This window comes from Acanthaster planci, linkage group LG13 (assembly GCF_054643075.1).
Source record: "Acanthaster planci isolate LZ-2023a linkage group LG13, COTS_SCS, whole genome shotgun sequence".
Lineage (NCBI taxonomy): Eukaryota > Metazoa > Echinodermata > Asteroidea > Valvatida > Acanthasteridae > Acanthaster > Acanthaster planci.
This window is the reverse complement of record NC_141789.1, coordinates 6,963,361-6,989,464: the sequence shown is the minus strand read 5'-3', so window position 1 is coordinate 6,989,464 and position 26,104 is coordinate 6,963,361. Positions and strand designations below refer to the sequence as shown.

The 26,104-nt window shown below is 40.4% G+C and overlaps 1 protein-coding gene across 8 annotated transcripts in view; it reads right to left on the bottom strand.

Moving 5' to 3' along the window:
• LOC110989484 (D(3) dopamine receptor-like) overlaps window positions 1–26,104 on the bottom strand; it is a 63,730-nt gene that overhangs the window by 24,681 nt on the left and 12,945 nt on the right. The window contains exons 1-6 of one of the 8 annotated variants that reach the window (XR_002599627.2): window positions 14,684–14,971; window positions 14,171–14,494; window positions 13,405–13,568; window positions 12,916–13,050; window positions 12,399–12,531; window positions 11,529–12,119 (exon numbers count right to left, since the gene is read on the bottom strand). The exons of 1 other annotated variant lie outside the window; for it this stretch is intronic. The gene's annotated coding sequence lies outside the window, so the exon portion shown is untranslated. 6 more of the 8 variants (XR_002599630.2, XR_002599625.2, XR_002599628.2 and 3 more) reach the window with 6 other exon arrangements.

Genomic DNA, 26,104 nt, shown 5'->3' with positions numbered 1-26,104 from the left:
TTGAATAAGCTCATTTACTGCAGCGTAAGCGTGTTAGATCTATCCAAAACTTTAATGTACGACTTCTACTACAACACGTTGAAAGCGGTCTTCGGCTCGGACGTTTGCCTTTTGTACACTGATACAGATAGCCTGCTCGTTCAGATTCAAACCGATGATTTACACAGGTACCTATGTAAAAAGCGTGAGTTATTGGATTTGATTTTCGGATCCGCCCACCCACAAGCTTTACGATTCGAAAAACAAACGTAATCGGCAACACGAAAGATGAATTTGGTGGTTAAGTGACATCGGAAGCCATTTGCATACGGCCAAAAATATACACGATTTTAACGGAAGAACAGAATTTGAAAAAAGGCGATTTACTAAAGTAGTAACTCAAAAACAATTGTCACACGAGGCTTAGAAAAGGTGCTTATCTGAACGGTTACAACACTTTTTTAAAGCAGCAATTGTTCAGATCAGACAAACATCATTCATCACCACGCAAAATAAACTGTACCTGTCACCCTTCGACATAAAACGTTACCTGTTACAAAACGGCGTGGGCACTTTAGCTTACGGAAATTATAAATCGATTAGAAAGGGGTTTAAAGCAACTGACCTGGAGCTCGCTAGGCAAGCCTTACCCTGTGCAAACTTACAAGCCTTACCCTGTGAAAGCTTACACGCCTTAGAAAACATAAAACCGAGAGAACTACGAGACTCACTCATTTACAAATGGGTCTATTCCTCCGATTGCAAAAACAAGGAAGAAACTCTAAATTTGGTTTTTAAGGCAACTAAACTTAAAGTTGTTAAACTTGGCGATAGGAAACGATAAGATCGTAACACCTTTGCCTACCCCAACACCTTTACCTACCCCTTAGGAGGTAACTCAGTGTCTTCTGGTACCACTTGAAGCACTTCTTTAACAAAACGAGGCCCCGTTTTTACCTTTTGCCATTGACCTATTTAAACTGACTCGTGCGATTCTCGATTTGCTAAACGTCCACAGACCAGACGGGACCGGTTGCCCTTGTAACGGTGCCACCTTCTTGCCCACCTGCGTAATATACTAGTAGGTACCTAACAATTGCATCTGAGGGCAATTTCTCTTCTTTTTGGGATGGTGCGCTTGGTGCTTGTTTCGCGTGGCCTAGTCTTTTCTTCATTGAGCGATTTTATTACTTTGGGAAGGCGCTTTACCCATTCTACATTTCTCGTACCGACGTTTAACATTTCTTGTGCGTATTGATGGCCAAATAAACGCTCGGCCGATGTTCGGTTAAGCCGAACATTATATTAGGTAAACAACTTTTTCAGCTCGCCTTTAAATTCTGATCCCGCATCCACCATGACAAATTTAGGCAAAATCAAAGGCGACCTTTTGTAAATCTGTTTAACGGCCTCTGACGTTTGTTCGGCCATTTTACTCGTCAAAGGATCGGCCTCTTTAAATCTCGATCCCACGTCTACTACGGTCAAAGCATATTTAAAAGTTTTACGATTTACTTGATCCCATTTGATGCACCTCATTTGGTATGACAGATTCCGATTGCAACATTGTCGGCCTGGGTACGTAATCAGGGGCAGGTAGATAGATTTGCCAGATGGCTTTTTTTTTTAGCCCTTTCTAATAACTGACTTGTCTGCACTCGTCTTTTGATGCAAGTGGTCAACAGCCCTTTCCCCTTTCCAGTAGCCCTGTGGGCTGCAAAACAATTTAGAAAATTCTTTGTCCTTTACTTTGTCCTTTGATTTATCCTTTGATTAATCCATAGTTTTGAAACTGTTTAAAAATAAAGTTAACTAAACCCAACTAAACTTATCTAAACCGATACGCCAAAATACCGACCAACGCAGTCCCTCCCAGAATTCACACCAATTCTCTAACTTTTTGATCTTCCGAAGGCACGTAGAAATCGGTCAACTTTGGCTCCGGAGGCAACGGCAACAACGTCAGTTCTGAGTAAGCTCGCAACGGTTCGTCCACGTTTACAAATGTCTGTTGACTCGCACTTTCCTGCCTCATGCGCTCGTTCAACCCTGAGTTTCCCAGTCTTGTTTCGCTTGTGCTACTTGTTCCAACGCAAGGTCATGTCGTTTACGTTCCTCGTCTACCCTATTTTTAGATAAGCTGTTGAATAAAAAATTGGAGCCCGTGAAAGCCAACGCGTTTATTATAGCTCCTCCAACCATCACTCGCCATTTTAAAATATATATTTTAAAACACGGATCAAGAAGTTAAAGATATATTAGCCGACATCAGTGCCGATCAAACAAACATCGAATCTATGCTTGGCGATATGCGAGCCGACGTAGGTCACCAAGGGGACATGCTTTTAGAGATTCGACAGGTGCTTGCAGAAATGGAATTTGAAACATTTCGCAAGAGAAATCAATTGATTAAATATGAAGTCGGTGTGTCGTTGATTGCACTGTCTTTCATGTTTAAGATTTTTAATTAAAAACAGTCTATTATAAAACATGACGAGCCAATACACTAAAAAACAGAACCCAAGCCGCAGGCTAAAAGTTCCACGAGCTATTGAGGGTGAAAGACGTGAAGTCACCACGTCACACAACCAGAGCACCATAGCAGCCGGTCATACGCTAAGCGTCAAGTATCCTGCGTTGGGATCTGACGACGTTGTTGTGCCCAGTACCGCGAAACTGGCTTTCAAGTTGGATCTAGACGGGGCATCAGACAACAATCGAACCGTGTATAACACCGTGGTAAGGAACCTAGTTTCAGAGTTAAAAGCCCGTGGACGTATTCCACAACTTCAAAGACAATTGGCTACCCCTGACACAGACTAAAAACATTACTTACTTTGTGTTGGAACGCGAGAACGCGGCAAAGTTGCAGTTGGGAGCAGTTGACAAAAACGAAGCTTTAAATGAAGGCAGAGACAAAGCGATCGCTGACGTGTATAAAAACAGAAACGCTATTCAATTGGATATGCCTATACTGACCGATCACGGGCCATTTTACCCCTTGGGTTTGAAAGAACTTCTGACACATCAACCGACTTTTAATTTACACGACAAGGTGGTTTAAAGTACAGACACCGCCGCAGAGTACAGCATTTCAGACCTAACGTTAGAATACCAGACCGTAACCAATCGCGATTTAGCACAAAGTTTGAGGAAAAATCACAAAGGCCCCGTGTACTACTTATTCGATCGGATTCACTCGTGGAAGAAGCAGGCATTTAACAAGTCAGACACGTTGTGTATAGATCAGACGATTAAAAGCTTGAAAGGCATGTTTATTTTGTTCAAAAATCCTACTGTAAAGAACCCGCAAAGATTTTACAATCCACACATGATAAAAACTGTCGTAACGGTCGAAAGTAAGCTGAATCAGCTGTACTCGCGGGGGCTGTTTGAATACCAACACTTTTCCAAAGTTTCCAAGTGTTTCGGGGATTCGGACACGGAACTGGTAGAGCCATTGTGAAAGATTTAAACTTGACAGGCGTTGACATGGCTAGCTACCTGAAAGACAAGTACGGCCTCTGGTTAGATTTCAGAAGTTCTGACGACAACTCGGCTCACGAGTCCGGTCATCCGTTGGGTGGTGGAGGAGACATATCGATCCAAATGGAACGCGAGGCAGAAACTGCCGGGCCGTTGATAGTGTACGTGTTTTTGGTAATGGACGCGCAGTTTACTTTGGAAGACAGCAACTTTAAGAGTTTTGTTTATTAAGTTTGGTTTTTAAATCTAGTTAAAGTTAAAAGTTTGGTTTATTAAATCTAGTTAAAGTTTGATTTACTAAATCCAGTTTAAGTAAAAAGTATGAGCTCTAATCGTAGGTAAAACAGGTGACGATAAAACCCAGTGGATCTTGAATCTATTAGAAACCCAGTACCGATTTACATACGAAGCTATAGTTATCATCTATCCAACCCTATTTAAAAATAAGACTTACTTGGACCGGTTGTGGATATATACAGACGAAAATGTATATCTATGTGATTTGGATCGAGATAAGTTAGACCTCGACGAAGCGTTTCAGCTTTACAAAAAAGCTTTCGGTGGTGTGAATACGTTGTTTATCGTGGACGATTGCGCGTCTGATCAGTTTATCAAATATCATAAAAAGTCCAACGGAAGCAACACTTGTGCCTTGAGTAAAACGGCTTTTGGTGGCAGACATTACATGCATTCATGTTGGCTGTTGACGCAGAAGTACAACCCGGTTTTTAAAGAATTTAGAGAGAACACGGCTTGGGTAGCGATGTTTCATTGTAAGGATCGAAACAGTTTTGACCAGTGCTTGGACGAGAATGATGTTGTGCCCGACTGTGAAAGGGAATCGATTAAAATGCATTCGCGAGACGTGAAGTTTAGTAGGCTGGTGTTAATGACGAGCCACCGGTTTCTTATTCTTTGTTGTGAATAAAAATGAGAAAATAATTACATATATGTATATATTAAAAAGAGAATGAAAACAAAAGTCTGTAACATCTGTAAGAAACAGAAAGATCTTTCTGATTTTAGAGTAAGATCAACTGGTGACATTAATCTCGGCTGTAACCAATGTATCGACGAAAGAAGAGAGAACCTGAACAAACATCATTGCCCCCATGGTCGGCAGAAGCATCCATGTATAGAATGTGACGGTTCTAGCGTTTGTGCACATAAGAAACAATTGCAAATTGTGCAGAAACCCCATAAAAGCTACAATTCGCGGATGGATTTACAATTGCCGCCACAACGACAAGAAGTACAACAGATTCGATCCTGAACGGTTTATAGACACTGATTTCTTCCGTGGTGTAATCGAAGATCATGGAGTTTGTTATTACGACAATTGTTAAGTTAAACTGCAATTTTTAGAAGTTAAATCTGATTTTTGTATGATTGAGTAATTAGACAACTCTATAGGTCACATTAAAAGCAAGAGGAAGTCTGACAGGCAAAACAAACCAAAACAAACCTAAATTAACTGATGAGACAGAATAAATTACTTCTCGTTTGTTAAAGATTTGTTTTTAAATGCTACAGTTGGGCTAATAAGCTCGACTGTAGCATTTTTGTTTGGTTTGGTTTAATTAAAGAACATATGTTACACTCCATACAAGTAGCTATGGAACTATTATTGCAGTTAACCTGACCAATTACACCTACGAGTACTTACGCGTCAAGCAAACGCTTAACAAGTTTAAAACGTAGGTATTAGAATGGACGACATCAAAAGTATCCTAGCGGCAAAAAGCGAATCTACACAAACCGCCGAACCCAAAGCCAACGTCAAAGACAGTCTCTGCTCAGTAGTGGCCTCAAGTGAGTCGAGGAAATATTTGGGCAAGGAGTACACTATGAAAGACATCGAGGCTCTAACCCCGTCCCGGCAGAACAGGAGAAGCTGTTTAACTTGTACGAAGTACGCTTCGGCAAAGAAATCGTAAAAACTCTGGGTAATCGGTTTTAAGTCTTACGCGCGACTCTTGGGCATTGCAACCCCAGTCGAATTCCTAGGCTTCAACGTGGATTTGAAATCTGAAGAAGATCTGACTAAAGATTTAAACAACGACCCCATCATCAGTCAAAGTATGTGTCACCTACTCAGTGAAGTTTGTTACAAGTACGGCACGTACCTACCACCACTAGTTGCAACGTTGATTACGACGAAACATCTGATCATCAATAAATATCCGTCTAATACAAAAGAAGATGTCAACGGAAGAGAAGCCTACTGCTCAAGCGACAGCACCAACCCCAGCCAACAGTCCAGTCAAAAGCCCTGCCCCAGCCAAGTCCAAACAGTAATTAAAATTAAAAATCCTAAACGAGTCGAACAAGGTAAACGCCTGGCGGAACATAACAAGAAGATGAAACAACAGCTCGCCAAAATGCAAATAAATCGCAGTCAGAACCCAAGGTAAAGTCAGACAGTAAGTTTTACTTGAAAAACCTTTACACAGAAAACAGAAACTGGATTATAGATGGTTTGGTAGTCTGGACAATTGCTTTAGTTTTATTTTTGAGAAAGAAGCCTGTTGCTCAAGCGACAGCACCCACCTCAAGGTTAGATACCTTACAACCGGTCCAAGAAACTTCTAAAACAGCAACAGCACCCGCACAAGAAGTTTTAGACGTGGAGTAGTTTTAAACCATAATTTTAAAAACGGTATATAATAAGATGAGTAACGCAAAATCGATCGACGTAAACGGGATGCCAACAAGATTAGTTTTCCTACCAGTTAAAAAGTCCCGGTCTAGACCACTGTTAAAAACTAGTTTCTTTTTGAAATCTTTTTTAAACCGGGCTCTTTTTAAATAAGTCTAGTATAAAGTAAAATGTGAAAAGTTAAAGTAAAATGGCAGAACGCGGAGGATTTGATGATGGCATTGAAATGAATGATTTAGAAAAACAAGAAGACCTACAAGCCGAACAAGAAGAACAAACAGAACAAGACTTGATATCAGACAATAACCCTGATTTAGTAAGACAACAAACGAAGTTTACAGAGGGTCAAGTACAACACACGTCAGATTTAAGAATGGCATTAATCGAAGAGAAAATGAATGGCTTTATGACGTAATTCAAGAAGAAACTGGGAATGAACCGTTAATTAGGGATCCAAACATCTTTAATCTCGATAGTAAAGATCGTCTCTATGTCATGTTTGAAGGCAAAGAAATTCTTTTGACTCGAGAACACAACAGCAATAACTTTCTTTAACTAAATACCATCCAAAGTAAAACAAAGGTGGATTTCATAAGACGCGTCTTAGGTTTCCGTGACTACGTTACCGGTAAACAAAACAACAAGTCCAAGAAATAGCCAGTCAACTTTCAGAAATTCGCCCTGAAACTGCCAAGACACAAGCACTCCCTCAAGACGCCGACCAAGTCAGTGAAATCGTAGAAGACCTCACTCGTGATCAAGAACCCCCGATAGAAGGGCTAGATGACAGAGAGCTGCTAGCCCTAGATGAAGCTTTACAGACGGTCAAAGTAGAGCTGATTTTAAACCTGGGTAAATAGGATCAGTTGGAAGCAAAGATTCAAGAGGTTAAGAGCGAGTTAGAAGAAGCAGCTTTGGAAGGAGAACGTGCAGAACTTCAAAAACAGTTGAACGATTCAGAAGTGGAAAGGCGAGGTAGGTTAGAAGTTATTAAAAGAAACAGCAATCAGTTTCGAAGTCAGATCAATCGCATCAAAGAAACCGTGATTTAACTTTACGCGAAAAGATCGGGTGTTGTTTAGAGAACAAGGTGTAACGATCGTGAGTATCTTGATGGCTTTTATTTTGGCCGTGAGTACCATCGTATCGAGCATAGTGGCGTCTGTGAGAGCGGTTGGTACGCCTAGCCCAGAACCTCCTACACCAGAACCTAAACCACCATCAAAAGGAGGCATAACCGATTGGATCAAACGGCAATTGTGGAACTTGGCGAACGTGTTGAAGAAACTGGGGTTGAAAGCGCTTTGGGCTTTGCCCGGAGTAATTGGTAGTACACTTAGTTGGCTATTCAATGTGGCGAGTAAGGCAGTCGGTTGGATTGCTAGTAACGTTTGGACGTTGTTTGTAGGCGTGGGTGTTTTGATTTTGACTTATGTGCAGAAGATGTAGGTCGGTTCAGAAGGTTTGACTTAACGGATCAATTTTAGGCCAAAATAAATTAAACCCTCTCGGTAATAAACGACCGGGAGGAGTTTTTTCATGCCTTTTACTTTTTGGTTAAGTTAATACTTTGCCTTTTATTTTTTTGGTTAATACTTCGTACAGCATAAAACCGAATCCACCAACGGCAATAGCTCCAACGGTTGACGACAGTTTTTCTTCGTTGTGAACGTCCAACGGTTTCTTTTCTTGAGTCGGCTTTGGTTATGCGTAAAGGGGGTATAGGTTCCGGCTCTGTAAAATCCTGTTTTGTAAAATTGGAGGCCGGAGGAACAACGCTCGAGTTTAAATTTGGCACATAACCCGTCTGCATTCCAGCTGTCGCGATTTGCAAATTGTTGTTGTATCCTTCAAACGTACCGATGCGTAGATCCATGTCGAGGGTACCAAGTACAAACCGGGAGCCACTACGAAGTTTTTAGGCATTTTGGCGTAGTGCAAAGAACCCTGAAACTGGTCTATACTTTGCTTTGAATTTATTAAAGACTCCACGATGGTTATAAATTGTTGTTGGGCGTCTAGTCCGGTGCCAGAGGCTTAAACACTGGTTTTTGTCTGGGCTGGAGCTCCTAACAACGCGTATACGTAAGCCCTGATCGACTCCTTCACCTTTATGACGCCACGTCTGTAAGTTTACTTTTTTCGAGATAAAGTCGTACCAGGCCAATTTAACTGAGTAGGACTGCTCGACCCAAGTTACCGTATAGGTACTCGCGTGACCCGATCCTTTGGGCGATTTAGCCCAACCGAAGCCCATGTAGGTAGAGCCCATGTATTTGTCGTTTATTACGTGTAAATAGTGGGCGTCATAGATTTTACCCGAGACCGGTACGTAGCCTGAGCCCCTGTATCGTCGTAACAGTAAGCGGTTCCCAACCCATTTGATAGTTGTTGTGCAGCGTGTGGAAGATGTTGTCGCTCAGGATGGGTATTATGCAGTCGTAAAAGATCTTTTCCACCGTGTAATATACGTGGAAGTTAAATAAAGCAGACACGTACGGGTTTGAATCAGACAGTAGATCGAAACCTACCCCACATGCTGTTGTAGCGCAATAGACCGTGAAATTAAATTGGTTTTGGTGAAAATACATAGGGTCGGTTGTGTTAACGGCGTCGTCTGTTTTCACTCTCGGTGGTACATACACTGCAGTTAAATTGGGAAACACGGCGGAGAAGTAATAATCTTTATTGACTAGGATTGACAACCGATTAAAGTTGACTCCAATTTTTACTTTATAATAGACTGATTTAAAAGAAACTGTTCCAAAAAGAAACTGACTCAAAAAAACCAGTTTTACAAAAGATTTTAAAGAGGAGGCGCGGTGGGCTCTACTTCTTGGTAAGCGGGTGGTTGGTCCTGTACGTACTGGACATATTTTGTTGAAGTTCTTCGCCATTTTGTTTTTCATAAGGTCTTTTTAAAACTCGGCTGCCCTTTCGTTGGCGAGCGCTTCTGCTTTTTCCTTGATCTGTCGATCAAATTCTTCTTTACTGGTTATTTTATTTTCTTGCAACTGGTAGTCGTATTTGACCGAATCATTTCCTTCATTTCATTAAACTTCTTAAGTTCAGACAAAATCAAGACAAATTCTTCTTGAGACACGTCACCGTCTCCGATCGCGTGTGAGGGGTACTCGTCTATGGTGTTTAACTTGGCGTCTGCAAGCGATCTGATTTTATCGTGTTTTTTAGTTTTGTGGACCATCCTGCGACTGGCGTACTTTAACATCGCGTACGTCAAATGCTCCGATAGCGAGACCTTCCATCACTAGTCCGACGGGCCCGGTAATAACCCCCCAAAATAGCGGAAATGCCTATAGCGGCTGAAGTGGCGCCTATTGCTTCGACTCCGTATTCCACGTAATTGAGCGCGGTAAGTATTCGTTTGATCTTAAATTTTAGTTTCTGTCGCTTCATTGGCTTTTGATGATCTGCTTAGTAATGTAACGTAGGGCATATCTTCGGCTGGACGTTTGCTGTCATCTTTTTACAGTATGCGTTTTATAATCATGCCTTTTAAAAAAATTTGTAACTCGAGGCGTTTTAAAAAATGTCTAGCTCGAGGCGTTTGAAAAATGTCTAGCTCGAGTAAAATTGTGCCGTCTTTACTGTTGATGATTTCTCCCCGCTCGTTTCTCAACGAAAAATGTAAACTCTTTATTTGATAGTTTACAAGTGACTTTGTGCCTTCGCTTGGGTCTGACATGGTACACAATCCGTGCGAAGGTAGCCCGTTGAAGTCATTAAGTGATTATTTATTTATCGGCAGTGTATCCAAAGTTCCTCAAATGGATTTGTGTTTATCTTCCCCTTGTAAATAACGTTTGAAACGAGTCTACCTCTGGGCAAATTCAAAAGCTTGCCGACATCTTGTTACATTGGTCACAATCGATACAGAGTTTACATTCGGTACAGTTGTCACAGCGCTCGCACGTATCGGAATTAAAACAAACGGTACATTCTTTACAATTGACACAGCTTTCACATTCGTGAGAATTTACGCACTTTGTGCACGAATCTGAATTGTCGTATTGGTCACAATACTTACAATCAACACAAGCGATGCAGTTTGTACAACAGTTGGTGCCGTCACAACCGATGAAAGTTCACAGTTAGAACAGTCACGAAATCTTTCACAATTTGCGCATTGTTTACAATTTGTAGAATATGAGCAACATTCACTATTTTCACAATTTTCCCAGTTGGTGCAATCTAGACAGTCTATGCAATTGGTACAGTATTTGCAATCTACGCATTCGGTACATCGGTCGATATGAATAGAATTTAAACAATGATTGGAATCCCAAGCATCTATTACGTAGAGAGACTGGATTGTGTTTTTGCAATAGTGACAGTTGACGTTCGTTTTTTTGCTTTTATCATCTCTGTTTTCATGTTTCTATTTATATAGAGGTTTTAAAATTTTATTTCATTTTTTCCCAAAGCTTCAGGAGAGAGCAAGGTTTTCCGAGAAGTAGGGAAGTCCCAAGTAACGGGGGAAGTCCCGGGGAGTTGGTCCGGGAGTCATGGGAAATGGGGGAAGTCCCGGGGGAGTTGGTCTGTAAATAGGAGTGAGAGGTTCTTTCTGTTTTTTTAACCCCCAGTTTTAAAAAGGGTGAAAACCGTCGATAAGGTATAGGAGGGTTTTTTTAAGGAAAATGAAAAGTGCTTTTAGTGAGTTGGTGTTTTTGAGGGTTTTTGAAAAAGGTCGATGAGGTACGGGGCTAAGGGTCGATGAGGTCATCGAGGGTTTGGGGAAAAGGGTGAAAAGGGGGGTTGATCTTGAACTCTCCTGCGCATACTACTTCTATAACATTTCTTTTTTTCTAATTATCTGCGAAATTACATTCCGATGGAATATGTGCATTTGTTGTTCAAGAGATACGTGTATAGGGCTAATGACAACAGACTTCACAAACCTAGTACTTTCAGTTGTTTCATTTGTACGCAAGACCAAAAATCAACATCCTTTCAATATCTGTTTAGAATAAGATGACGTTGTTAGGGATCTCACAGACAAACACAATATTTCCCTCGCCTGCTTTAAAGAAAAATGGGCAACGAACAATGAATAGTTATTTCAAATGCTAATGCTAAATTCAATTCACTGCATACTTTCTTGCCTCATCCCTGGCGAAAATATGATCGAACGTAGGAAAATTATCAGCCAGGTAATACAAAACGTGGAATAGCATCAAGTGAGGGCGCACTTTAGTTTTCTCGTAAGGGGTTTGATTGCCGGGAGGATTCTCTGCAATAGGGTGTACGGCTTTATAACCGTGACGCTGTAAAATCATCTCAACACCACAGGACATGGGACTATCAGGGCCATTGGTATACACAGACTAAGAGACGTCGATTTCAAAGACGGAAGAAAAATAATGCAAACAGCAATTTCACACAATTCTTTCAAAAGTATGTCTTATTTCCTAATGACAGTAACTGGACAAATGATTACTTAAACAACTGTATTTGCGAGTGGACAGCAGCACATACTCAGATTGTGGAATTTAAGCGTATGTTAAGAAATACCATGCATACTCAAAATATTGAACACTGAAAGCGGTCTTGTTAAAGTTATGTTAAAGAATGTTAAAGTGTCCTCAATATTTATAAAAGAAAAGAGAAAAACTGCATTAGGGCATTTCACTAGTGTACATTATATAAATACCAGTAGACTTTTTTATGCACTATATACTTAAGAAACATGGGAGCAGTTTTAAGATATCAGCAACTTGTGACCATTGAAACTTTGCATAATACTCCAAAACCTGTGTTCACATTTTCTGCAGAAATCTTGAACAAAATATGCCGGGGACATGTACACATGTACCTATCTCATGTCCTAGTGGTTGCAGTTTTTGTAGACGATCATGTTATTTTGATGAAGTCCTTATGTAGAACAGTCTTGGTACAAATTGCATTTCCATCGACAACACCTACATGTTGAAAGACTTCCTTTGTGTATGTGCTGGTAAACATTCTTCGGTGTCATCTAGAAAAAAGGAAAATATTAATTCATTGTGTGTCAGTTACATGTCTCTGCATGGAAAAAAGGTGTAAGAACTTTCAACACTTTTGATATCACTTGGCTATGAGTAGGAACTCGTTCTTATTCCTCAATGGTTACAGTGGGGATCTGGACACACGATGTTGATCAATGAGTGATTTGCATTGGTACATGCATGGGTCCCCCTCCTCTTTGCTTCATGACCGCATTAATCAGAACTGGCAATCTGTTTGTATGTCAGTAGGTAGGCCTTTTCACCATTACCTGTGAATTTCCTTGCTTGGTTGTACTGAAGCTTCCTTTAGCGTTTATAGCCGTGCATCTGATTTACATGTAACAGCAGTGACGTTGAATTGCAAACATGTGGCCTTTACTTCAGCAGCAGCATCAGGGGTGCCTACACACAAGAAAAAATAAGGAAATTGAAATATTCACCTGATATCAACACGTGAATAATCAAACACCGTGAACCTGTTATAATGTGGTTTTTTGTTTTAAGGGAACAATGAAATATGCACATTAAGTGTTGTGAAAAAATGAAGGAAAAACTGCCATTATGTTTGAGGGTATTTTCTGAAGTGTACCATATAAACTGCAAACTTCTTTTCTGTTCAGAAGATTTCCAAAGATTTCTAACGACATGGGGACCAATTGAAAACATTGGGATTTTTTGAATGCTAAAAACTTTCCAGTATTCTTCGGAAACGAGTACGAACAATTTTTGCAGTTGTCTTTCAATTAATTAGTGGTGGTTACATGTACACATACAAGTAAATCTCACTTCCTGTAGGTTGCAGTCTTGCTACGAATAGATTGACGAAGCTGTTCTTATCCTTCTCAGGATCACTCCTGCTTCAACTGCTCTTCAATTGTACCGGGGACATCAAAATGTGTGAAGACAGGCCTCATGTCTGTGCTGATGAACATGTGTATCATCGCAAAAGGAAAACATTTATTACAGGTGGATCAGTTTATGTGTTGATGCATGAGAAAAATTGTATCAGAACTCGAACTCAAATACAGCATAAATGTATTCATTAACAAATAATCTTGCGTTCTAAATGGGGGGTTCATTGGGAAATGAATGTTACAGCGGAGGACCATGCACATGGATTTCGATGGGGGAGCCATTTATGATGGCGGCACATGTACAGTATGTACCCCCCACATGCACATACATTGTACACACAAACTTTAATTCATGACTGCATTAATCAGAACTGGGAATTTGTCTGTATGTCAATGCAACAGTAGGCCTTTTCACCATCACCTGTTAATTCCCTTGCTTTGTTCTAAAGGAGCTTCCTTTATTGTTGGTATCCGTGCCTCTGACATCTACATGTAACTATAGTTACGTTGAATTCCAATGCTTGGAACTAACATGGAGACCAGATTTATCTGTAGCTTTCACTCCAGCAGTAGTACAAAGGACACCTACATGTACATGTATACACAAGAAGCAAAATAAGGAAATTCATCTATTCCATGTAATCAGCTTACGCTACATTGACATGTATAAATAACCCTAGGTCTACATTCGATTTGGAATTTTTGGATATTTACACATGTACCGTCAACCCGTAATGATATGGTTTGTTCTTGGGAGCATAGTTATAAAAGACGGTATGCGCTGTGAGGGCCTCTAGTCATTTTGATGTCTATGTTCAGTGCAATTGTAAAACTTGCACATGTACATGTGCGTGTACATGTTCTATCCTGATTTGAGATGCCTTTGAATAAAATGAATATGTGCAAGTTGATCATTGCATTGTGCTGAACGTGTAGGACTTACATAACCACTGTTAATCGCCTTTTCATCATTCGTCATTTGGACATAAGCTAAGGTGAGCATATTGAAATTATAAAAAGGCCCATTGTAGAGTTCAAGTTTCTCGGGTTACATCATGTATGTCAATGCAAATTCAGAGCTAATTTGAGTGAGCTCTCTTGCCCTAACATCTGTCCAGACTTAGCACAGAAAGTGCAGACAAAAACTTGCAATTGAGAATGTTTTTAATACGTATACTTTTGCCTACCAGACCCAGTTCCGGCAGCACTTCATCCATGATCCATCCAGTTTCTAAACCCAGCTGCCCGCCGCACTACGTGTAGCTGCTGGCTCTGTGCACCCTTGCTAACGATCATTGCGATCATGCATGCCTATTATAAGGTGTCAACTCCTGCAATTTCTTGTGCCGGTGCATGAATTTGGTTTCAGTTCAGCTTTTACAGGATTACCTTTGGAATCCTCTGATCAAGCAAAATCCATTCAGAACTCATTTGGTGTAATTTCGGGTCCGGGAAGTCCCAAGAGGTCCTGAACACACGGGCCCGTCGAAAATATCGTCCCGATCAAATCCCTGTACGTGAGACCGCGCAAATGGTCGATACATGCACCATGGAGCAATAAAAAGCACGGACGGTTATGTTGAGAGTCAAAATTGGTTGAGGCCTGAAACGTGAAGTCAATTTCCGTTTCTAAACCTTCCCTTCCTAACTACCGATAAGACATGTACAATACAATATATAATACAAAACATTATACTTACCGCAGAAAAGGCACATATTAGATTTTTAAACATTTGTTCTTTTTGGCGTTCCATCTAATGCGATCTTCTCTCTGCAGCACGTAGCCGGCATTTTGCCAAGTCCTTAGTATATGCCCTACGCACTCTGCGCCGTCTACGTTGCAGCTTTATACAGAGCATGCGAAATGGGATTTCCGAGTTATTTATATTGTAAGGGTGATTTGTCGCTTCACGTGTGTGAAAAAGTCCACCAGTTATGCACTTCATGCAGCTGACTCCAATGTTTTACCTGTAATCTCATGCACAATTCACGCTTATATCTGTTACAATTGACTTTTTACCGAATTTTGAAGAATAAACTGTTTGTATTGTAACTTCAGGTCTGATGACGTCATCAGCCCCAATCTTAACGGACAAACTTCGCCACAGACATCTATTCAAAATTCATTTTTTAGGAATTTTTAACCTGTCGCTAGAGGGTGCCCGATAATTTGGTGATGTCATCAGTAGATGATTTGAAGAATACAATACCCTGAAGACTAACACAGTTGAAAACAACTTGATACCTTTTACCATTTTTAAACAATAGACCACTTCCGGTTTCGACCGGAAGGAAGGGTCACGTGATATGACTCACACGAGATGAATTCAAGACCACATTTTATCCTGCCACTTGCTGCAAACAGAATGTTGCTGGAGGCCCCGGTTGATTTTATATGGATTTTTATAAATTTATGGATATGGATTTATATTAAATCACTTGATGACGTCATCGTGACGTCATGTTTCGGCATACATCTATGCAATAATGACTATGTCTATGCCAACATTGAATTCAGTGCGACAAAGATTAATTGCAAAAGTCCTGCACAGAAAAAAACGTGTGCAAAGTCTATGGGCTTTGGGCCCAAAAAGAAGAAGAACCCCCCCAGAAAAAAATATCATGAGGATTCCAAAGGATTTTTTCGCAAAATTGCGAAAAAGCCCCCCAAAATCTTGAAGATTCCAAAGGTTTTTTCGAAAAATTGCAGGAAAAGTCCCCCCAAAATCTTGAAGATTCAAAAGGCTTTCTCGCAAAAATTGCGAAAAAGCCGCAAAAGAAAAAAAAAATTAACGAAAACAAAAGCTTTTCCGGCCCTTGCCAAAACAGCTAAAATATATATATATTAACGAAATCAAAAGCTGTTCTGGCTCTTGCCGAAACAGCTTTGAAAAAAAGAACAAAAACAAGACCTTTTCCACAACTTGCGAAAAAGCAAAGATACACACCAAAATAGAGAGAACAGAATTCTTGAAAAGGAAAGCTCAAAAGGACAAACAAAAAAGATCTGCTCATGACACAAGGTAGTAAGCCTGTAAAACCATGTCTCTTAATGGCGCATAAATATCCATATATGAAAAAGAAAAGTGTTTAAAAGCCAATTACTTAATGCTGATCAACATCACTTCTTCAACAAGTAGGGATTAGGAAATTTCATTATGATTTTTACTTTAAAAGCTGTAATCTCTTATCCATTGTTCCTCTGTAAAATATGGGGTTTCCGTTAATTAAACTGAAGCTTTTTGTCGTACTTTTGTTTGATGGTTTCTTATTACACGAACAATGACGTCATCAAGTGATTTATTACTGATTTTTTAAATATCTATTTCAGTGCATTGACTTTGTACACCTTTTTATGGCACTAATTTTGTAATTTGGCGGTCGTCACTAGTTATCAAAGTTACAGCCAACAAGGACGTCGATACAAAAGAAGTCCAAAATTTATGACGTCATGGTGAGGTCATCATGTGATTTTTAAAACTGATTTTTGAATATTAAATTTTTCCCTTAGGTTTTGTACATGTTTTCCAACAGCCAGACTTCGAGACTGGTTGATTGAATTCATATTAGTGTACACTCGTAGTCCACCATAAAGAGAGGGTCCCAGAACAAAACTGTCACAATGGCATCATCATGGGTCTCGGGACATGAGACTGAAGCTGCAGTTTTCCTCCGTAGATTTTGTACTCGTTTTCGTACTCGTACACGTTTATTGATATGAATTAGTGAGTAGTCCAACTCCAGACTTCGGCTGAGGATTACTATAAGAACGAAATATAAACGGTGTGTTCTCCCTCTTCGTTTAATTTGAAATATACTCAAAAGTCACAATGTCAAGTAATATTTCATAAAAATGTTTCAGTTCAAACGCAAATCATGTGACTTGAAAGTGTAGTTTTTCTGCATTGGGATTTTTATCCCATTTACTTTGTACACATTTTCATGCCACCATTTTTGAAACTTGGCGATTCTTAATAGTCATCAAAGTAACAGCGAACAAAGACCTTTATGCAATAATGATGCCGAGATTATGGAGTCGCGATGACGTCATCACCTCATTTTTTATTGATTTTTGAATGTTTAATTTTCCCCATATATTTTGTACACATTTTACACAGCCAGTCTTCGAGACTGGTCAATCGGACAGATTCAATATCTGTGCACACTCGTAGTCAATCATGTAGAGAGGGTCCTTGGACACAGTCGTCATAATGACATCATCAGGAGTCACGTGACATGAGATTAAATCTGCCTTTGTCCTCCATAGGTTTTGTACATGTCTTCTACAACACACTATTAAGGAGCTTAATGAGTGAGTAGTCCTCAACTTCGACCGAGAATTACTACCAGAATTAAAGAGAAATCAGACTAAATTTTCCCTTTATTTCGATTACAAATAATACCCTCAAAATATCAAGTAATATTTCAGAAAATGTTTTCAATTTAAACGCAAATCACGTAACATGAGCTTAAAGGAGCAGTTTTCTGCAGCGTTTTTAGCCCATTAACTTTGTACATTAGCAATCTTCAATTGTCACCAGAGTTTTTCATTGATTTTTAAAAATTTAATTTCTGCCCATAGGTTTTGAACATGTATTTCAACAGCCAGACTTCGGGACTCTTGTCAGTCTAGTTAATTTTATATTTGTGCACTCGTAGTCCACCACGTAGAGAGGATCCCACAACAAAATCGTCATAATGACATCATCAGGGGTCACATGACATGAGTTGAAAGGACCATTTTTTCATGTGTTTTAGCCGTTTGACTATTTTCAAGGCATAATTTTAGTAATTTAGCGATCTTGAGTTGTCATCCAAGTTACATCGAACAAAGACCCTGATACAAAAGATATGAACCCTCTTTACAGACTTTATCTCGTGAACTACATGTCAGATTGTCGGATTGGGCTGGAATTTCGTAGCTAGGTAGAATGGAAAGTGTTATAGACAATGTGACATGATGTAAAGGGTGCAAACGTTAATTCGTTATATCTCCTAATGTCTGAAAGGCTATCAATATTTCGTCATAATGAGGTCACCAAAAATATTATGAGAAACTTTGGAAACTCTGGGATAGATGTTTATGTAAGAAGTGAGAAATCAAAATTTGGTAGTATCTCAAATTTAAGAATGCCCTTTTCTTAAGAAAGAAAAAAGAAAATGACAAAACCTCTAGTTTTCTTTTAACCTGTTCGGAGATTTCGGTTGCCGAAACAGCTTGAGTGAACAAAATAATGGTACGTACTCATCTATTCTAAACTGGGTAGACCTTTTCACACCAAGGCCTCTTTAAAGCTACAGAGTACCGAAGTGAATAAGGAATGCGCACAATTGTGTGGAAAACTTGAAAGGCATTGGCCACAGGGTTGCAGGTCATACAACGGGTCCAAAATTATTGCATTATTTGAAGCCATTCAAATTCTCGCTAGCAGAGCATTTTGTGGCAGGTGGACTGCGTGATTTGTAAAGAAGGGCGTGGAATCTACCAGCAGGACTGCCAGCTTGTATTTCTGAAATAGTCTTATCGGACAAAACAGGGTCCTACAAATCGCTTTTTGTTGCAATGAAGTGTAGGCATCAATTTTCAAAATGGCGGTGGGCCTCGTGACTGTTTTGAGGGGGATTATTTCTGGAGAGAAATATCTTTTAAACTCATTGGTTAAGCCACTGACAATTGAAATTAATTACATATGTAATTAATTCATATATGTCTTCAAACCTGAGAAACGTGTCAGAATTTTTTGGATTTTTTGAAGTTCGGATAGTTATCAATGTTATCTATGGCAGCTTATTTACTGGTTTGCACCCCAAGAACCAGCGCGTGAACCAACACTCCTGCGTGCTCCATTCGTTTGTACGGAACTTCTTGGTTCAAATGGGGTCATTTTGAACCAGGAAGCGAAGACCACACATTCTAGACTAAAATCGTTGCGCGTAATCAGCATGCTACGCGTCAAACATGCATAAACTTGCGTGCCTATACGGGGAGTACCAAAAGACCACAGACATATAAACCCACTGATGGACAGCTGCTATTCAAAACAACGGCGGGGGACCGTAGCCGAGACAGCACCCGACTAAATCCAAAAGCGTGGGCAAATGGACCTTTCCAATGAAATATGCAAATAAAGCAGGCGCATGCGCGTTGCTACCACTGGTTGACAAAGTTGCTTAAATTTATGACGTAACAATACAAATCTCCATGCGCGCGTCACTATCGCCGTTTCTGCACTAGTATGGTTTGACATGCGTGTCAAACTTAAAGACAAGGAATTGTTACTTTCCAACCTCAGACCACTGAAAACTTCACTTAGTTTCGAGAAAAGCGTGCTGGAGTATCGGGCAAATGGTTTTGATCGATCGTCAACGCTCCAGGTTATGGTTACCAGCAGCTCGCCTACGCTACCGACAGTGTTCATGTGGTCCATGCAGATTCGAAACAATGCTGTTGCAACGTTTTAAAAGAAGAGATAGCAGAATCGAAGAGGAAAAGAGTGAACGTATTTTGAGAGCACACGTGAACACTTGCATTTCCAGTGCGTCACGCGCAATTCGCTCTGGACGCGCTGCCATCCACGGCTTCGCCCATTGCTTGCCCACGCTTTTCAAAATCACGTTTATACTTACAACACGAGTGGTCTACGTGTTATGTGTGTGTGTATACACCGGTACTCTATAAACAAATCCGGCGCCAACGAAATTACCGTGGGGCCTTCCTGTTCGCAAGCAGGTGATACACACGCGTTAAATTCCTCTGCTCGAGGCATGCCCGTGAATGTGATGGCCCCGTAGGAACGGCGTTTCCTCGGATTTGCATTACTACTACACCTCATCAATATTTTTCACAAGCAAACTGTAGTGCGTCATAGGCCGATTTCTCTGCGTGTCCGGGAAGTAGAGCTGATACGCGCGCAGGTTACGTCATCCCGGTGAGTATTCAGCTCGTTGCCGTGCGGTATTTTTTTTCTGGCAGCATCAAATTTCCTTTTGAACCAGCCTCACAAACGTGTAGTCTGTAGCATGGAGTCTTAACGGAACAAGTCTTGTTTCCGTCATGCTATTTAGTGTCAACAAGCCGTCAACAAGCGTCAACACACACAAGTAACGTCAACAAAGCGTCAACAACTTGAAAAGATTGTAGGTCAACTCGCCCCCTGGCCGACTCGCCCCTGACCGACTTGCCCCCTGACCGACTCGCCCCCTAGCCGACTCGCCCCTTACCAACTTGCCCCCCCCTAGCCAACTCGCCCCTGACCTACTTGCCCCCTGACCGACTCGCCCCCTGGCCAACTCGCGCCCTAAGTTATCCAAGCACGTATGGCCTGCCCATTCACCATTTAATAAAAAACACAATCAGTCAGAGATGGAATCGGTGATTGCCGCCCTTAAAAATAGGTTCTGGGGTTTGCAGCGGGCACTGAAAGTTGAGAATTATGATAGTTAAACTGTTTAAAGCTTGGTGGATATTCCCTTTCTGTGGAATTTGGGGGGTAACAATATGGGATTTTGTGCGCCACAACACCCACACTCTACCATGTTAATTAACTTTGCGGACTATTTCGGATAAAAAAGGTACATAATTGCATAATGTCCGGCGACGCAAACCTATGGAAGTGTTAAGGAGACGTGATTTATGACAAAGGAGTAAGTTATAATTATTGTAGTCAGGTATAGCTAGATAGGGAAACACCAAAAGGAAATTGACAAGATTGGAATGTCTTCTCAACTACAAGGAAGAAAAATACGAATATCACGAGTTAAAATCACTCCCAAAAATATTACGAAAAATAAATTTAAACATTTTGGGTCGACTCTGCCAGCGCTTGTCTGAACTGGCTACAACAGAACTGGATATCGGGTCACTACAACAAGATTAGCCTACTTGTAAGTGATTAGTGGTGATGTCCAAATATCCTCACGTCCGTGAGTCGTTCGTGTCGCGTCGTTGGTTAGAACCATTTTTCAAAAAAACACATTGGGCCGGCCATATTTGCTTGACGTTCCTAGGGGCGAGTCGGTCAGGGGGGCGAGTTGGCCGGTGGGCGAGTCAGTCAGGGGGCGAGTCGGCCAGGAGACGAGTTGGTAAGTGGCGAGTCGGTCAGGGGGCGTGTTTACGAAGGGTCGAGTTGGAAAGGGGCGAGTCGGTTAGGGGTGAGTCGGTCAGGGAGGGAGTTGACCTGACACCCTTGAAAATACCCTCTAACGATTTTAAACTGCTTTTATCATATTCAAGATACTCTAACACCTTCCACCGTGATAGAGAAACACTGAATATGCTTCTAGGTTTTCGCAGGAAATCAAAATTTGATCCCGATGTGTAGGGGCCGCCATCTTTCTTTTCTCTGCCCTCGACGCGTCCACGCGAAAGCAAGATGGCAGCCGGTCGGGCTGCACCAGCAGGCCCGACTTTGTCACTCAAATATTCACACTCAAATATCATTTCAGATAGATATGACATGTAAGACCCGAATTAATATTGTAAATAAACATAAATATGCTTCAACAACTTGTTGACGCTCGTTGACGCTTGTTGACGCTAAAGAGCATGACCGTCTGTTGTAGTTCTTGCAGGACATGCAAAACTCTACAGCTCAGAAACAAACTATTTGTTGATCTTGAATATGATATGTTGTCGATATTGTTTTGTGGATAATTTTATGAGGTGTACTGAAACAATTATACCGTAGGAAGTAGTTGTATAATATTACCTTGGGCCGGCGGACAGCTGACATCGCTGAAAGCGCTAGGCCAAGCTGCTGCAGTCAAACTACATGGGCATTCTACTTAGGTGTGTCCGTTCATCTCTGCGCATTGTGCGCTACACTTGCACAAGCGAACACCACGAACTGTCGCACGCGGCTGCAATAACCTACCCGCCAAGTCATACAGCGACCTATAATAATGAATACACATTTTGCGGAAAGCTGTGGGTAAGAAGAGCTTGTTTTGAGATACGGCCACATTTTGCATAGAAATTATAGAGGTACCAAGTAAACATACGAGCATTAATCTATTAAACCCTGTAACTTATTCATCTTTGTCAGCAATAAGGCCCTAAAAGCAGATTTTGAGCGGAGCCGTAAATCGAGAATCCCAAGGTCATCGTTATGCGATTAGAAAGAAGCCAACCAAATATCAGCATTCTGGTTTTTGCTTGTTTCATTTCCCCCCCCCAATATATTGCAGTAACTTATTTATTTCTCTTTCGTCAGTTCACATTTAGGCCTACATGAGTGGATGTAATCAATGTTTCTTCCTCAGTTTTACAAAAGGTACAAGTATTGAATCAACCTTTGTCAATCTTGTAAAGAAACGCGTTTAAAGAAACGAATTAGACGAAATTGAAACCATCTTAACTTTGTGTCTGTTGTACGTGTAAAAGATACGTCGAAAACTAATGACCACTGGCGTAAATCATTATAAATATGTACTTTGTTTTTCTACTTCTCTACATATTTCCTTGCTACTTTCTCCGAAGAAGTAAAAGTCTGGTATAATCTATTGGAATCTCTGTTCTCCCGTAAAAGAGCTTCAAAATTGAAGTGGAAAAAGGGGCAGTTCACATTCCTATTCTCTGTTACAAGTATGGCTTGAAAGGAACGTTAAATTTGTCATTTAAACAGTTAAGTGGTAGGAGCCTAAAATATCACAAATATAAAAGACGTTAGCTGACACCCAGTGGCTTATCCTCCATTACAAACTGTACAGGTCCCTTAATACTATCAAATTTCTCTCTAGCTCTAAACTTGGTAAAACTGATACTTATTTAAGAAAGCAACCTGTTCAGTTTCAGAGTTTGATAAGTTTGTTTGAGAGGAAGCAACTTCAGCTGAACCTGTGCAATTTACCTGAAGGTATTAATCTTACTCCTGTAGCCGCTTTAAACTATTTCCGGATGTTTTTTGTTTGATAGTGGAAAATAGGGTCTAAAATAGCAGAACCCTCTTAGTTCAGGAACCTCAATTACCGGCTTTTCCAATGATTCCATGTGTTAAAGGGCTTATATTTGATTGCTGTGGTAAATCTATTTTACAGAGGTACTCGACTTATGTAATCAAGATTATCTTCGCAATGCATGGTCAAATTTAAATGAAACCTTATGTTTTGAAGAGTAAACATCGTAAGCTTCAATTTGGTATCAAGAACAATTTCTGAAATTTACTTTTGGCGCAAAGAAATATTACTTTTGTGTTTCTATTTTTCTTGGGGGCACCCTGTATTGATGGCTACCTCGATTATTGGAGGCCACATTATAATGGCGTTACAGCCGACAGAGAAACGGCCTAAATGCTTTTGAGATTTGGGCAAAATCAGAGAAGCAGACTTATGAACAAGACAAGACCAAATATGTAAAAATCGTTACAGTGAAGAGGGCATTCGATGTGCATAAATAAACAGTTTTCAACGTCAAATCTAACCCCCCTCCTCCTCCTCCTCCAACGCGCGTTTGGAAAGGGTCGACAGATTTCTTGGAAACGCACTATTGTGAATCGCCCGTATTTTTGTAACATTGTAGAATATTTTCCGAGGTTTTGAGGGCAGATCACGGTAGAAACAGTTGATAGAGGGGAACTGAGAGTGAGACTTGCCGAGGGCTCAACCTGCTGGGGGGGGGGTGAGCATTTAAGGTCCGTGGGGGAAAAATTAAACTCTACCATCAGAGCATATTTAAGGAATTAATTAGTCCTATTTAATTCCTAAGACCTTATTTTAGTTTTTTTTTTGCTAAAATGTATCAGAAACACAGCCAAACTTGAAACACGTGAATGCTTTCCAAATAAACAACCCTACAATTGGTAACAAGAAGGTTGCCCTTCATGAACGTGGCGTCTACGGAGCGTCAAAAGTGGACAACCCCATTTTCTCATTTTCTGGTGGTAGATTTTCGGGATTTTGGACGTTGCCTAAAATATAATAAAAAACGCAATATTCCACTAGGAGAAATTTGGATTTTACTTTAACAACTCTCGTGGCGCGTAAAAAGTGGACAACTAAAAACTTCAAACTCCCACTGGCAAAATTAATGTCATGCTCCTAAGGTGGACAACCCCATTTTCTCATTTTTTACCAGTAGATTTTAGGGTTTGGGGAATTTGTGTAAAGCATTTTCAAAAACTCAATTTTCTGCTAGCAAAAATTGGGATTTACTGTAAGAAGTCTTCGTAGCGCGTCAAAAGTGGACAACTAAAAACTTCAAACTTCCACTAGTAAATTTTACTTGATGCTCCCAAAGAGGACAACCCCTTTTTCTCATTTTCTGCCAGAAAATTTTTGGGTTTTTTTGAAGTTGCACCATCCCTTTTCAGAAAACCCAATTTTTTGCTAGCAGAAATTTGGATTTTACTTTGACGACTGCAAGGTGGTCCAAAGGTGGACAAATTAAAAACTTGAAAGACACTTTTCTCCCTACGTTGAAATGGAACGGTCTTGGGAAGATTGGCATCACCCGACCCTAAAAAAAAATAATAATACTGTCGACGAAAGTTGCAAAGTGGCTGTCAGAGTGATTGTCCTTTGTACTAGTACTGCAAAGGTTCGGAGCCGTCTGTTGACGGGCATCAGGTGTCATTTGGACATTCCCTTACTGCTTTTTCCTGCAACTTGTATTTCCATTTAGCCGATTTTGCGAAAAAGATCGGACCTTCTTCACGTCAAGGATGTGAATTTTATGGGATTTATCGGAGGGGAGTATTATTTTAAAGGAAATTATTGAAAACAATATGTCCAGGATTGACGAAAATTATGAACTTAGCATAGTGGAATTTACTCCGAGTGCCAAAAGTGCAACAACCATTTTTTTTTTAATATCCAGATATAAGATTTGTTGATGATTGCTCTGGGACGTCACTTGAAAGTTTGTGCTTTCATTGCGTTAATAACTCTTCATATTGTCACTTAGAATAATTTGTCTTCACATTACAATGATGCAGGCCTCCACTATAACTGCCCACTTGTATTGATGACTTGAACAAAGATTTGTGTGATAAATATTAAATTAAATTTTTGATGTCATATCAGTGACCGACTGGTGTACTGGCTGAAAGATTTATTTTCGTCATGGTTATCTGTTTTTGTGATTGGAATTATTGGCTGAATATGTGTTTTGGAATTTGTGGGGTGTCAACATTAGTTCAGCAAGTTCAAGTTGCATTTTAATGTTTCCCATTTTACTTTCTCTATTTTTCCCCTTTTTGAAACTCGTGGTTCACTTGACTTAACAGGATTTAGCTTCTTCTCTTAACACGACGTTTTGCAATTCAGAGCTTTTTTCATTCCACAACAAATTCAAATATACTACCGGAAAAGGACAAATGGTTTGTTACAGCTAGCATCGTTTAGGGGACACATATCATCATGTGCTCAGTTATTTAAAACGGAAATGTCCGACGGGACGCCACTATCTTTCTAATACCATGGGTGCTGGGGAGTTTGCGGTACCAAAGAGAACTGTCAGGCTTTCGGCGGTCGGTTTCTAAAAGTCGCTCAATAGGAATCATCCACATTTTTCCAAGCTGTAACGCCATCCGTCAGACCATGGACCCTCTACCGTTAATTTTGGATGCCCATCTTCCCAAGACCGTTCCATTCTGAGCGTAGGGAGCACAGCGGTCGTTTCAGTTTTCAACTTGTCCACTTTTGGACCAACCCGCCGTCAGCAAAGTAAAATCCAAATTCCTGCTAGCAGAAAATTGGGTTTTATGAAAAGGGGTGGTGTAACTTTAAAAAACCGAACATCTAAAAAAAAAACTATGCGAAAAGGAGAAAATGGGGTTGTCCTCTTTGGGAGCATCAAATAAAATTTTCTAGTGGAAATTTGAAGTTTTTAGTTGTCCACTTTGACGCACTACGAAGACTTCTTCAAGTAAATTCCCAATTTTTGCTAGCAGAAAAGTGAGTTTTTGAAATTGCTTTACGCAAATTCCCCAAACCCAAAATCTACTAGCAAAAAATGGCATTGTCCACTTTTGGAGCATGACAGTAATTTGTCAGTGGGAATTTGAAGTTTTTAGTTGTCCAATTTTGACGCGCCACGAGAGTCGCTTGAGTAAAATCCAAATTCCTGCTGGCGGAAAATTGCGTTTTTGAAAATGCTATACGCAAAGTCCAAAATCCCGAAAATC